General features: G+C 42.0%; 1 long non-coding RNA gene across 6 annotated transcripts in view; it reads left to right on the plus strand.

The window, feature by feature from the left end:
* The window catches only part of LOC114016110 (uncharacterized), a 94,043-nt gene that overhangs the window by 30,933 nt on the left and 50,091 nt on the right, over positions 1-13,019 (plus strand). Inside the window, exon 2 of one of the 6 annotated variants that reach the window (XR_008735430.1) lies at positions 28-192. The exons of the other annotated variants lie outside the window; for them this stretch is intronic. This is a non-coding gene — a long non-coding RNA (uncharacterized LOC114016110). The remainder of the gene's footprint in view (positions 1-27; positions 193-13,019) is intronic. 6 annotated transcript variants of the gene reach the window in all.

A 13,019-nucleotide genomic window follows, 5' to 3' on the forward strand; every position in this document is an offset into this window, starting at 1 on the left:
TTTTCTGATCATTGTTGTGTTTGTCAGAGGTGTTAGATATCCAGCTCTCCCAGGATTTCTGCAGTGTGGTGAGAAAAGGACCAGAGCTGGCTGTAAGTGAATTAGATCAAGCAGCAGACACAGGATTGCTGGAGTTGCCTGCATCTCTGTCCAGGCTGCTAATTCTTCCTTCTGAGGAGCTGATTTCAAAAGGTGCCAGATTTGTCCTTCATGCATTTCACTGTGTGCTGTTGCCTGTAATTAGTTTCTCAGCTGAAAACGCTTTCTCAACTGGAGGGGGGGTGTGGGGTGTGGGGGTGGGGAGAAAAAAAAAGCCAAAAAACAACCCCACACATTTTTGGCAATGGGTTGTTTTTCTAAGCAATTAATTAAGCACTGATTTTAAAAGAATTTGAATGAATCCTCCTTCCACTCTGTGTCAAGCACGGATTTTGTATTAATCACTTCACTACTCTCTGACTGAATAAGGACTGAAAAAGATGCATAGAGTAAAAATTTCCTCAGGAAATGAATCAGTCAAGGAACCTGTGCCTCATCTCGCCTCCTACAAACGAAGAAAGAGAGGATTTTGTCAATGGTGGGTCAGTTTACAAATGTGTCCTTTGCAGTGTGAGTCACAACTAGTGATACATCTCACAGCAATGCAACCACAGATGCAGTTTAAATCCAGGACTGAATGCCAGCTAAAGATAAATAGAAATGTATCCTCATGCCCGTAATAGTAATGAGAATGAAAATGCAACCTGTCAGACCTGCTTGTATGTCAGCCAACTCTTGCTGCTTTTTAAACCAGTGTCAAAATTCTCGATCACTTTAATGGGAGCAGAATAACCCCTCAGGATATGGTCTTGTGATTTCCATTTGCTTACAAGCAAGGAAGAGGGGTGGATTTAGATGGAGCTGGCAGAGTACGTGCCCGACTGTTGGGCACCTTTAACCTACTGCGCTGAAGTTTGAAGGAGAGGGGACAGCATTTCAGTAGAGTGCACTCTCCAATCAAATGTGAATGCATCCAGGTGCGTATCACCTCATTGCAGGGAGGTTATAAAGGAATCAGGAGCCAGTGGGAAACAGCACCGTCCCTGGGGCTGGCTGCAATGTGTTACTAGTTTTGAAATCTCCAAAATGCTGGACAAATATTTTTTTTTTCAGAAGTGTCAGCCTTTGTTAGTGTTATAGCTGTCAAGAGATGTGTAAAAACTGTTGTCATGAAACTACTATCAAGATTTGTTGGTTTTGTTTTGGTTGTAGGTGAGATAATGAAATTTAGCAGAAAATCTGATCTGAAATACAAAAATTTTAATACTTTCCACTGGTGCCGCTTCCCCCCGTGTTTCCTGAGACTGACCCTTGTAAGTGTGTTAGTACTCATGTTTTTGGTTTTCTTTACTGAGTTTCCTGTAGTCATCTCTAGCTTGCTAGGCTTTTAAAATGTTAGAGATGCGATATGGATCAGATATCTAGTGGGTCTGCCAAAGTCAATGCAACTATCACAATTTCTTACTGGCCAAGATCCACCCATCATTGTCCTAAAGTGTGATAAAATGAATAGCTGAGATGCTGCAGGTTTTTTTGTTAAAGGTAGAGGCCATCCTCAGAAATATCTTTATATTAAATGAGTTTATAGACACAGATTGTAGTATGTTTGTTTGTTATGTATGTGTAGTCTTTCCATCTCTGGGCTCAAAGACTATCACAGTTTGGAAATATCAGCATGTTCCTTTGTAAAAGTGGAAACACTGGGGCTACACCAAAAGGTTTGAAACAGGATGGAGAGTGGCAGACCTGGAGTCAAATTTAAATTTTCTGAGCCGCTGGCCAGCACTTTAATCATAAGATCAGTCCTCCTCTTTTTAGGGTTAAACATTTCCTCTTACAAAAAAGAGCCAGAGGCTCTTGATTATCCATGCAAAACAGGCCAGGGCTTTGCTTTGTATGGTTTTGTCTGACACACTTTAAATGGATGAAGCTCAATTTAGATTCCTAAAGAAAAATCTAAATTTGATGGTTGAGGCACATACCCACTCTTCTCTCTTATCCTGAGGCACCTTTCTCCACCCTTCCCCTTTCCTCCTCAAAAAATGATACTGCCTAATGCTTTGAACCAAGAAAGCATATTTCAAGATCAGTGTGGAACAATTAAACCAATGATCTGTACACTTCAAGGAGAAAACTGAGCTGCAGTAGCTCTGCTTTGACAGGTCTTTGGAGGATTTCAAGGAAGTTACACCCACTTCATTCATGATAATCGGCTGTTTAACACAGAGCAGCTCCGTGTTATGAATGAAAGGGAGCATGTTTTGGCTTGCAGAACAACTCACAAATCTAATGCTTCACTCATCAAATAACCAGCCACATTACAAATAAAAAAAAAAAAAAAGAAAAAAAAAAGAAATCTGACTTCATTCTTGAAATGCAATTAATGAATGCAAGATTCAGTGAAACAAAACCCCCAACCTGACACCTGAAAGTGCATCCTCTCTTTCTTTAGAGATCCAGAAACATTTTACTTCTCCGTACTGTCAATTTGTGAGTCACTGTGGCTGGACAAGTTTGGTGAAAAAAATGCAGCCTCTGAATGGACTTTGATGCAGCTAAGACCAGGTCTCGGGAGGGGGTTGTGCATTTTATCAGAACATGCTGAATTGCTGGGTTTTATATCATTTTGGTGGCAAAAGGGAAACAGAAGGAAAGAGAATATTGGGAATCGTACATGGATCTACAGAAGCTTTCATTTGGATGGGGTTGTAGGGGCTTTCTGAGAAGCTGTGGGCTCTGTGCTGTGCTTAAGTAGCCCTGCTGATTAGAAATACATTGATTTTTGCTTTTTAAACTTGGCTTTATAGAATACCAGGATTTTCCCAGGTGTTGCACAGCTGCCAGAGCTGGCCTGTATCAGGTGCCTTTATGCCTTCTGGCAACACTGGCTTTATAGGCTCTGGAGAGTCTTGGATGATAGTAGGACTCCAGGGGGGGTATTATTGTAGGCAAAGGTAGTTTAGGGTATCTGGAATTAAAGGCAGAAGCAAAGATAGTTTAAGGCTGTCTTTCTACCTTCCCTTATTCACAGGTCATTTGGTAATAAAATGGCTTTCTGGAGGAGCACAGCACATACCCATCCTACTGCCTGCTTTACCAGGCAGTGATTTGCCTGTGCCTGGGCGGGAAGGAGCACAGTTACTTTGATCAACCACAGGTGGTTGCAAAATGTTTGACATGGAACTGAACTGACTGTTCATTAATTGTAATTTTGGAAGAAATGTGTATAGCCATTTCCCTTGCTGGTTCTCATCTGGATTTGGGGTAAAAGTGCCAGATGTAATATTTTTCTAATGTATCATCAGGTTTATCTGGGACATACGTGGTGATATCAGTTGATTGAGTGATTTTACCAAGAATAGGTCAATGGTAAAGACTAGGATTAACTATCTAATCCAGAAAATATTACAGCAGATCTCCTTTGTGAGCCCAAGAGCATCAAAGCATCTCTTTCCTTCTTAGTGCTTAGATAACTTCCAGCTCCATAGTATTCAAGCATCCCACAGCACTGCATCACCACAAGCTAGAGCAGTGCTTTCTATCTTACCTTAATAGATGGGGACCAGATGTACCAGAAGAGTACGTGCCTTGCCCAAGATCTTGGAGAAAGGCTGTAGCAGAGGTAGTTTGTCTTGGATGGGATTTGGATCTGTTTGACTTGAAGCTGCCAGTTATGGTCCAGAGTAGTAGTAATAATTAGTAATACTATCAAAAGTCAACAGCAATAGAAAACAATAGGAAAGCCCTGGAGCATCTTAAAAATTGAGGCCTAGGTTTCCCACACTCTGTTGATTAGGAGAATAAATGATTTTTCAAGAAGTTTAGGAGAGTGAAATATAATATCCCTTTTGGTGTCTCCCATGCTGTCATTGCTGTATCATATGGACAGAGATGTTGAGAGACCTCTTTTGCTTCTGCAAAAATCCCAGAAAATCATAACAGAATAAACAAGAATCTATCTGACTTTTCATTATGCATACAGAGCAGGAGGCAGAGAAAGTACAGTTCAACTGCAGATAGAGGAACCATGGGAGAACCGTGCATCCCTTAATACTCAAGTTGATGCATACGTTAAACATTATGCATGTATTTCTGGAACTGACTTCTCTCTTTCAGAGTTGAGTTTTAGTCAAAAGGAAGCTAAACAAAATCAATTGGAGAAAAGGCAATTCTATGTGAGGATCTTTCATCTTTGTTTGGTAGCTCAAAGCCTCTGATGAAAGATGGGAAAACAATTTTTCTCATCCTTTTTACACTAAAATGATTCCCAGAACAATATTCAGCTAAAGCCAGGATCTTGCTAGAGCCCCTTCCACTTAGTATAAAAAAAAAAAAAAAAAAAAAAAAAAAAGGCAGGCTGGCTATAATCCCCTGCCTTGTGCCCTGCAAGGGAAAACAGCGGAAGGCAGAGGAAGGCAAAGGTGGGTCGGATGGTGCCTAGGAAGGGAAGGAGTGTGGGGGATCACTTCTTCATCCATTGCATACAATAAACTACTGTCTTTTTTTCTTTTTCTGCTATATAGAGCTGTGTTTGGGGAAATCAATAACTGAACAGATCCTTTTATTGCCACTCATTTTCAGGGTGAGTGAATTCTCTTGTCTTCACTACTGCTGTCATGTCCTGTGTAGCTAAGAAGTGTGACTTAAGGTTCAGAGGAAAATCTCTCTTTTTTTAATCTTTGCACTGATAACACTGCGCTTAATTTAGCAGCAGTGAGGCAGAACATTTGGATTTTGTCATCCATTTCCAAAACTATTGTTGGCTTCTTATTTCTTCATCCCCCCCCCCGCCACCCCCCGCTCATTTTAGACTTACATTTTATTGTAGGTGCCAAAAGATAAGTCAATGCCAACTTGATGATTAATTAATGAGTATTTTCCTTTGCCCTAAGATGGAAAGTCTTTATCTAAGTAACCTATTAATTATTATCTTATTTATTGCTGCGTGGGTACATCTAAATGGATTTGAGTTCTGTCTTCCTGAGAAATTTGGACACAAATTTCTAGTAACAGGATGAAATAAAGCCAAAGGAACCTTAAACTTGTTATCAGAAAGTATGTCTCGCTGTTGGGATCAGGGTACTTGTTTATCTATGTTTTGCAGGCCCCGAGCAATACCCCAGTATTATTGTCAAAAGTCCCTGGTAATACGCAGTTCTGAGGCTTTCCAGCATGCTGGGAAATGCAAAAATCAATAAAAAGCTTGGGTTTCAAGAGGCTGTGAGAATTGCTCAGATATTCTTTAAGGATCACGGCAGAGTTGCCCAAGCTTAGAAGGAAGTTGCAGAAAAAGCACACCTGGGAGGCTTTATGTCTCATAAAGACAGCTTTATGGTGACATATGTAACTCTGGAGAAGTTACCAGGAGCTTCTGCACTGGCAGTAGTGCTTACACCCATGTCCCTTCTTTCTTGAGCTGGTAACTGGATGCAGACATCTCATGTCAAGTTAGTGTCTTTTCACCAGGAGATGTGGAACTCAAGGTGGAGTTCAGAGCTGCCTTCCACTGTGGGTAATGTTATCTGAAGTGCCATAAATGTGTAGCATTTATACAAGACCATAGATGTGAGCAGGTTTAGCTGAATAAATGAAAAGAAAGGAGGGAAATTGGATTGAACAATGATAATAAATTTATTGCTGGTGAGATTGGTTACCTCATTCTCTTGAAATTATGATTAGACAGTAGGAATGAGGTAACTGTATACTTTATGGCACTTCTGAGGATCTTGCCTATGGGCAAAAATTAATGCTGTGGAAGTGGGAGGTATTATCCATACCAGGTAAAATTCCCACCATGAAGAAATGGTAGGGCACCACATAATTGCCAGTGCTTAAGACTTACAGGAGGACTGTAGGTAAAGGTGAATTGACCCCATCAATCCATTTGTAAAGGGCTTCACCTCTGGAGACTTGAAATACCTCTCTTTGCATTGAGATTCATCTCCCTGCTTATGTATGTTCTAAAAGATGTAACACATGTCTAATTGATGTCCCCCCAATTGCTATTGCAGATTAAATATTGAATGCACATATGCCTACTGTGTAACATAGTGACTAACACATATGGGTGTAGGTAGCATGATAACATGGCTTGTGAACTGATGAATAATGTGTGTGCTTGCTTATATAATAGGTGTACTAGCTTTGTTCTGCTGCTGTTGAATTCTGGGTCCAAATGCCTTTTGCTTTTATGAAGCCATATGCATGAATAAATTGACATCTGTTAATCTGCTGAATTCATTGGTGCCTAAATTAGAAGTGTACCAAGTTTTCAGAAGTCTTATAACTACCCTTGACTTCAGTGGGATTAATTTGTTCCTGGATGGTGTGAATAATGGGGTATTTTTAGGGGGCAGGAAATCGGAGAGATCAGTGGCAGAAGCAGGAGGTTAAGGGAGAAAAGCCTACATTGCCCCTGCCCCCCCCCCCCCCCCCAAGGAAATCATTCACACAGACACACATTTTTTTCTCCTCATGCTTAACATGGTATGTTTGCCTTGAGCTTTCACAAAGTGAAATGCAGAGCTTTGAAGGCTGGATTTGACAAGATGAAGGTAGAGTGTCAAGAGTAGTCACAGTAGCATCTTCTTGTCATCAAGTGGCTCAGGAGTTTGTGCAGTCACCTCAGATGTGGGACACCCTGGTTCGGTTTGATTACCTCCCCTACCTCTAGGAATTTTGAACCACGTCCAGCTTGCAGGAATGTGTGCTAAACTCCAGCCTACTTTACAGCTGTTCCACTTTGCATGAATAACGAAGTACCAGCAGAGGCAAGGTCTTAAGGCGAGTATTCACCTTCCTACCGCCTTTAGTGATTGTGCTACTGATTTAACTAGTGAATCGTTTTATTTCAGTGACTATTTATATTGATATTACAGCTTTGAGGACTGTTTGTACATTTTAATTGCTATTTATTGCAGAAGGTATAGGCAGTCTAGGTTTCCCCTTCGCTAGATGAGTGCCACAAGCAGCACATCAGGGAGCTGTGCTCCATCTCTCAGTGTGCTGAATCTTTCCATCTTTTTCCCACAACTTTAGCAGGAAGTGCAGTGGGTCCAGACAGTAGAAAGCAGCTGACAGCCAGCTGGTTAAGGCATGTTCTCTGAAGTTTGGGGAGCCTAGACAGGCGATACAGTCGTTCCTTCTATTTCCTCAGTCTTTTTACCACTGCTCTTCTGCAGTAAGGGAGGATGGTGTGGTCTGCTTCCAGGGCTTTGCATGCAATTGGCCATGGTCATAGTGTTTTATGCAGAGCCCAGAATGCATGCATGCATGGTGGCAATCTGGATAGCTGAGACTTGAATCTGATATTTTGAGAATCCCTCTTGGGCACCTCAGATCCCCAAACTTCTGCATAAGGAATCAGAGTAATTGAGCCTGAGATGATTGGGGCAGATTTCTGACCATATGAATTCTACCTGCAAGAGCTGAAGCCCCTGTGAAGCTTTTGTGGGATTCTTTGTAAGCCACAGAAATGGTGAGGGCAGTACACTGTTGGCAGCTATTCCCTCTCTTACGAATCTAAAGGGAATTTCCAGTAGATGCAAAACATCTCTAGGAGCGTTTGTGAAGCAGTTTCCCAATTCAGAGGAGTTGCTGAATGTTTAAAAGTTATGCAAGTGGACCACTGTCCAGTGCTAAATTTGGAGGGTATTAAGCTCTGGCCCTTGGGCTGTGTGTTCTGATGGCTTAGCATAGGGGTCCTTCTCTTGGGTTATTGAGCAGCTGGGGAAAAGCAGGGAGATCAGAGGTAGTGGAGGCAACAAAAAGCACATGTCATTTGAGGCTGAGGCTGATGGGAAATCACACTGGTGTTTTGGGTGAGCCTATTTCTTGCACAATGCTCTCTGCTTATGTTCAGGTAACTGCAGAAAGAGGTAAAAACAAAGTTAAGCCTCTACTATACAACAGAGAGGAAATAGGAACAAGGTGTCCAAAAATGTTAAAACCATCTGGTTTAGGAAGATGAATTAACTGTATCTTGCATTAAAATAGCTGCTTTGTATTAAGTCCTTTTACCCATAAAATAAAGTGGCTGTGCTTTCTCTATTTAAAGTTGAATGTTCTTAATATTGTCGAACTTGCTGACACTTCCGAGTCCTTTCCTGCACCAGTGGATGGTGAGTGGAGCAGCAATGCTTAGGAGAGATTTACCACTGCAATCACCCGAGAAAGTTACTATGCTGCCTTGTAGAAAGAAACATCACTATTAGCTGTTAGTCCTGTTGCATGAACACCAGTGCTCTGTGCTGACATTATTTGGTGGGTTCTAATACATGGCAGTTTGAGGCATGCTTTTGTGGGGAAAGGGGGGTTAATCAGGGAAGGAAAGGCCTGAGGGAGAACTGCTATGGGGTTTGCTCAAAGTATCATCCGGGATCCGAGCCTCACTGAAAGGCTGAGTGTTAAGGCAGCTTGTCCATCCTGCTCCTCATGGAGACACCTGGCAGGTAGATGGGACTTTGCATCATCCCCAAGATGGTCAACACATTCATCCCCAGAGAGGCTTTCCTATTTTGGAAGGGTCTTTGACCAGGGGGCAGAGGTGGAGATGGTAGCTTTGGGTCCTGCCTGAGGTCTGTCCTAGGTCTATATGCATTCCTAGAGACTTCACTCTCTTGTAGGGACTTAATCTCTTTCTCTAGGTCTATACTCTTTCTTAGGCACCTATTGTTTTCCCCTAATCCTGTGCTCTTTCTTAGAGATCTATTCTCATTCTCTAGGCGTTGCTCTTTTGCTGAGGATCAGCAGAGCAGGCTACAGTTGTATTGAGCATCATTATTATTAGAGTATTTGCAACATCAAAAAGAGCAGAGTTCTACACTGCAGTAGCTATTGAGGCACACAATTATTAGTACATTTGCAGTATCTGAGAGAGGGGACCTGTGGCTGCAGTAGCTGGACAAAGCTCACAATTATTAGCATCCTAATAGTATCAGAGAGGAGGTTTTGAGGCTACAATAGCTGTGGAAGCTTACAATTACTAGCACATTTGCAGTATGAGTGGAGCATGACTCATGATGTTTATTATATTGCCCATCAGTCTGTGTCCTGACACTGCTCAGTCATGCATGCTAGGAACAGCTTATCCATAGTGCTCAGAGAACGGTATGCCAAAATCCTCTTGTAGTCCATCAGCAAGGCTGTCGGAGGACCTCACAAGGCTATGAAAGGAACAAAATTACATTAGTATCTGTCTCTCCTTTTTCTTTCCTACAAGCAGGGATACTCAGTGTGATTAAATTGTTGGGGCTTTGTAGGAGGTTAAGAACTTAACAAAAGGACTTTGTCATGCAAGATGGGCTGTCAGGAGAGATTCCCCAGAGAAGTTCTTCCTCTGAGATGTTCACGTACCTGTATTGTGAGTGTCACAAGCCAAACATGGTACAGTACTAATAGACCAAAGAACAGTGCTTCAATGTTTTTAACAAGTGGCATGTAGTTTGGGGTTTTTTTATCTCATTCCTTGCCTGTGGCAGAGGAAATAGGATGGGAGTGCCACACGCATGTTTTACACTCCAGATTTCTAGTGAAATAGTCTCTCCTGGCCATGGTTTTGAACTGTCTGGATGCAGCGGGTGATGCATTAAACTTTCTACATTGCTTGTTAGTGAGTTTTCCACTATCCTTAAACTGAGATAGGTATTGAGAGGATAAGCGCGTTTACAGAAAGAGTTCAGGTATGGGCGTAAGACAACAGATACCTTCACTGATAAAAATTCTCCTATTCAGCTCTCTTGTAAATGAAACACAGATGTCCTGAGTTGCAAGCTATGCCTGAACCACAAGGCTAAAGGGAGGAGAGAGTATATGTTTATTTGAGCCCCTTGTTATATTTCTGGCAATGTATCCCTAGTTTCCGTTCCTATTTTTTGTTCTCTTAGCAATCCATTTGCTATTGCCCTTTTCTTCCTCACTCAGCCAGTAATCAACACACTCCAAAACACAATGGATTCCTTTTTGCGGTGAATCCCCTACTTGATGCAAACATTTGCTGGCCTCATTTCTTTGGGATACGTTTCAATGGGAAGAAGAGGGGAAAGTATTCCTTGTTCCTAGTGAAAAATTGCACTGGCAGCCTGGGTTATTTTGTCGGACGTGTGGCTTTAAGTGACACCTTTGCCATCTGTTCTGTCTGCTAATTATGAATGCAAAACAAACGTAGCCCACAATTGCTTCATTTAGAATAAGGGAGATGGCAGTGATCAAAATAGTTTTATTTTGGTGTCAGATGCTCTTTTTATTTCTCCTGTCTCCTCCTAATCTAAAGCAGGTCTGAAGCACTTCTCCCTCTTCCAGTTTGCAGCAATAGGCTTTGTTACGACAAATGAGACCATCTTCTACATGTTCATCCTTTAGGGCTTTTAAAGGGAGAATCCCACAAGAGCAAGGAAAGGGAAAAGACTACGTTTCTTGAACTGCGAGGGCCGATTTCAGATTTCATTTTTTTAACTTAATTTATGCTGGTCTTAGATCTGCAAGTGTCTCCAAAAAAGACATCAGGGTATCTCCAGAAAGTTTGACAGCAGTGTGTGAACCACTTTACCTGTCTGTTCCATCGCTGTTTCCTCTTGCCAGAGGCAAGTTTTGTGCCCATGCTGGAATAGCATGATGGTAATGATGATGCATTCTCCTGTGGCTGTGTCCAGCAGCCAAAGAGGTGAATTTTCTTGGCTTTTGACTGTGGGCTCAAAGGCTTTTCTCCTTAAGTGAGCCATCACCAAAGGTAGGGGATCCATCTCCTTCGGTGACTGTGCAAGAGAACGGATTATGAGAAGCCCCCTCCATTTCCTAGTTAGATGCTGCCTGCTGTTTAGCATTTCCTAAGTTTCTTCTGACTTACTTTAAGCCAGGGCTGTGGCAAATCATTGAGGTATCACTAGCAGTGCAGCCATGGATTGAGGTGACCTATATTTAGAAAATGGAGATAAAATGCTCACTGCACTCTGTTCTAAGGAAACACACAGCCAAGTAGTCTGAAGTGGTGGAGCAATTTCTCTTTGAGTCATTTGAAACTGAAAGAGGCCTTTTTTTTCCCATTAGGTGGCTCTGTGATATGTGGCAAGCTGTGACTCCATTTATTTCACTTGTCCTTTCTCTAGTCTCAGGCCAAAGAGGAGATGGACAAGAGGGTGCCACGTCCCCCCCCCCCAGTCTGCTTTGCTTCAACCCTCCTTGCTTGGTATTTTCAACCCTCCTCGCTTGGTATTGAGCACATAGACACATCTCTTACCTGTCCCCCTTTTCATCCCTAGCCATCACTCTTGTTATGATAATTAACATGTTTCACTTTATTTTGTGCCTTGTTCTGTGTTGAAGAGAGATGGGGATAACAGTAATTTTATATAAACTGAAAAGCAAAAGTTTTGGACATTAGAAGACCTCCATTCTTCCTCCCCACAAATCTTCTCCAAGAAAACTTGTTGGTTTATACTTAAGTATTCTACTTCCAAGTTATTTTGCAATTCTACTCACTACATTACAGTTTTCCTAAAGTTCTGATTATTTCTTTTTTTTTCCCCTATTTGAGGTTGTACAGGGAAGGAGTGGCAAGGGACACTCTCGCAGTAATATATTGTATCTGGAAAAATCTCTTTCACCATTTTCAGATCTCAGCAAACTGTCATAGCCAGCTGAGGCAGAAGTACGTGGAGTGCTATGTCACATCCGGGGTGTGAAATACCCAAATCAGATATTAAAACCAGCATGGGCTGTCATCCAACAGACAGGTCCCGAACTCTGTATCTCTGTCATTGAACATCAGGATCCTGTTCTAGGCTGGAGGCCACCTCTGCTACAAAACACTTGTTGAAAAGGCTTCAGGATCTTACAAGAGTTAAAGATTTTGTCGGTGTCCTAGGCCTGAAGGATGATCTTGTGGTTTAAGCATTTGGACTGGAGCCAAGAGATGTGAGATAAATTCCAGGCTCTGTAGCACATTTCCTCTGTCAGCTTCTGAAAATCGCCCCTTCTCTCTGTGTTTCCATTCTCTGCCTGTAAATTGTCATGCTCTGCTCTCACTGTTTCAGTAGCATACTTGCAATACTGAAAGCTCCTGGTTGACAATGCAGGTAATTTTCTGAAAGTCTTAACTGTAGGGTTAAAATAGTGATCTAGCCCCATGCACCTTCAAGAGGGAAAATGTTTAAAATTTGAAAGTAAGGGCACAAAAGCTTAGACAAGTTTGAAGGACACAATGATCGATGCTATTTACTTAGCCTGATGACAGTGAGAAGCAGCCTGGTTCAGAGTGGTTGAGGAGTAGCAACACTGGGAATCGAAGGTACAGTACACTGCTCTCTGGGTTCAGTTAGGTCGCCCAAGGAATGAATGTCCATGAGCAATGCTAAAAGGCTGGTGAAGAAAAATTAATTTTGTATGCCCACATAGCTGTATTTTAATAAGTTTTAAATGCAGCAGTTCTGATTATTGGAATGTACTTATTTGGCGAAGTGCTTCACTAACAACAGTCACAATCTGATGGAGAAGACTGGGATGAAGGCTTGTCTCCCTTGGTACCTGATACGGACATTTGCCGGCTTCATGTTTGGAGGGAAGGGGAGAGGGAAGGACAGTTACTGAAGACTTCCATTAGGATTGTCATCATCTATTTCATACTAAATTCATTTGTACCTAATTGTAGATGTCTGTGACTAGAGTAATATACAGAATGAAATTACCTGTTCTGGGGTCTTCTATTTCTTGTTTGAAGGTTTGGAGTCATATAGATATGACAGCAATGTTTAGTGAAACATCTTTCTTGCATGATTTATATCTGACTTTCAAATCTGATGAGATGCCAGTCAAGCTTTTTGTCTTTGCACTAACTCTCGGAGGGCTGCTTTGCTTGGAGCTCACTGCATCGGTGGCCAAAGGAATGAACCTTCCATGGAATAATGCAGAAGGTATGCGTAGGTGTGTGCACACGTTCTTCCCGGGGGGCATATGGCAGGCAGTGGCAGCTCTGGGTAGGGTTGGGC

This window comes from Falco cherrug, chromosome 17 (assembly GCF_023634085.1).
Source record: "Falco cherrug isolate bFalChe1 chromosome 17, bFalChe1.pri, whole genome shotgun sequence".
NCBI lineage: Eukaryota > Metazoa > Chordata > Aves > Falconiformes > Falconidae > Falco > Falco cherrug.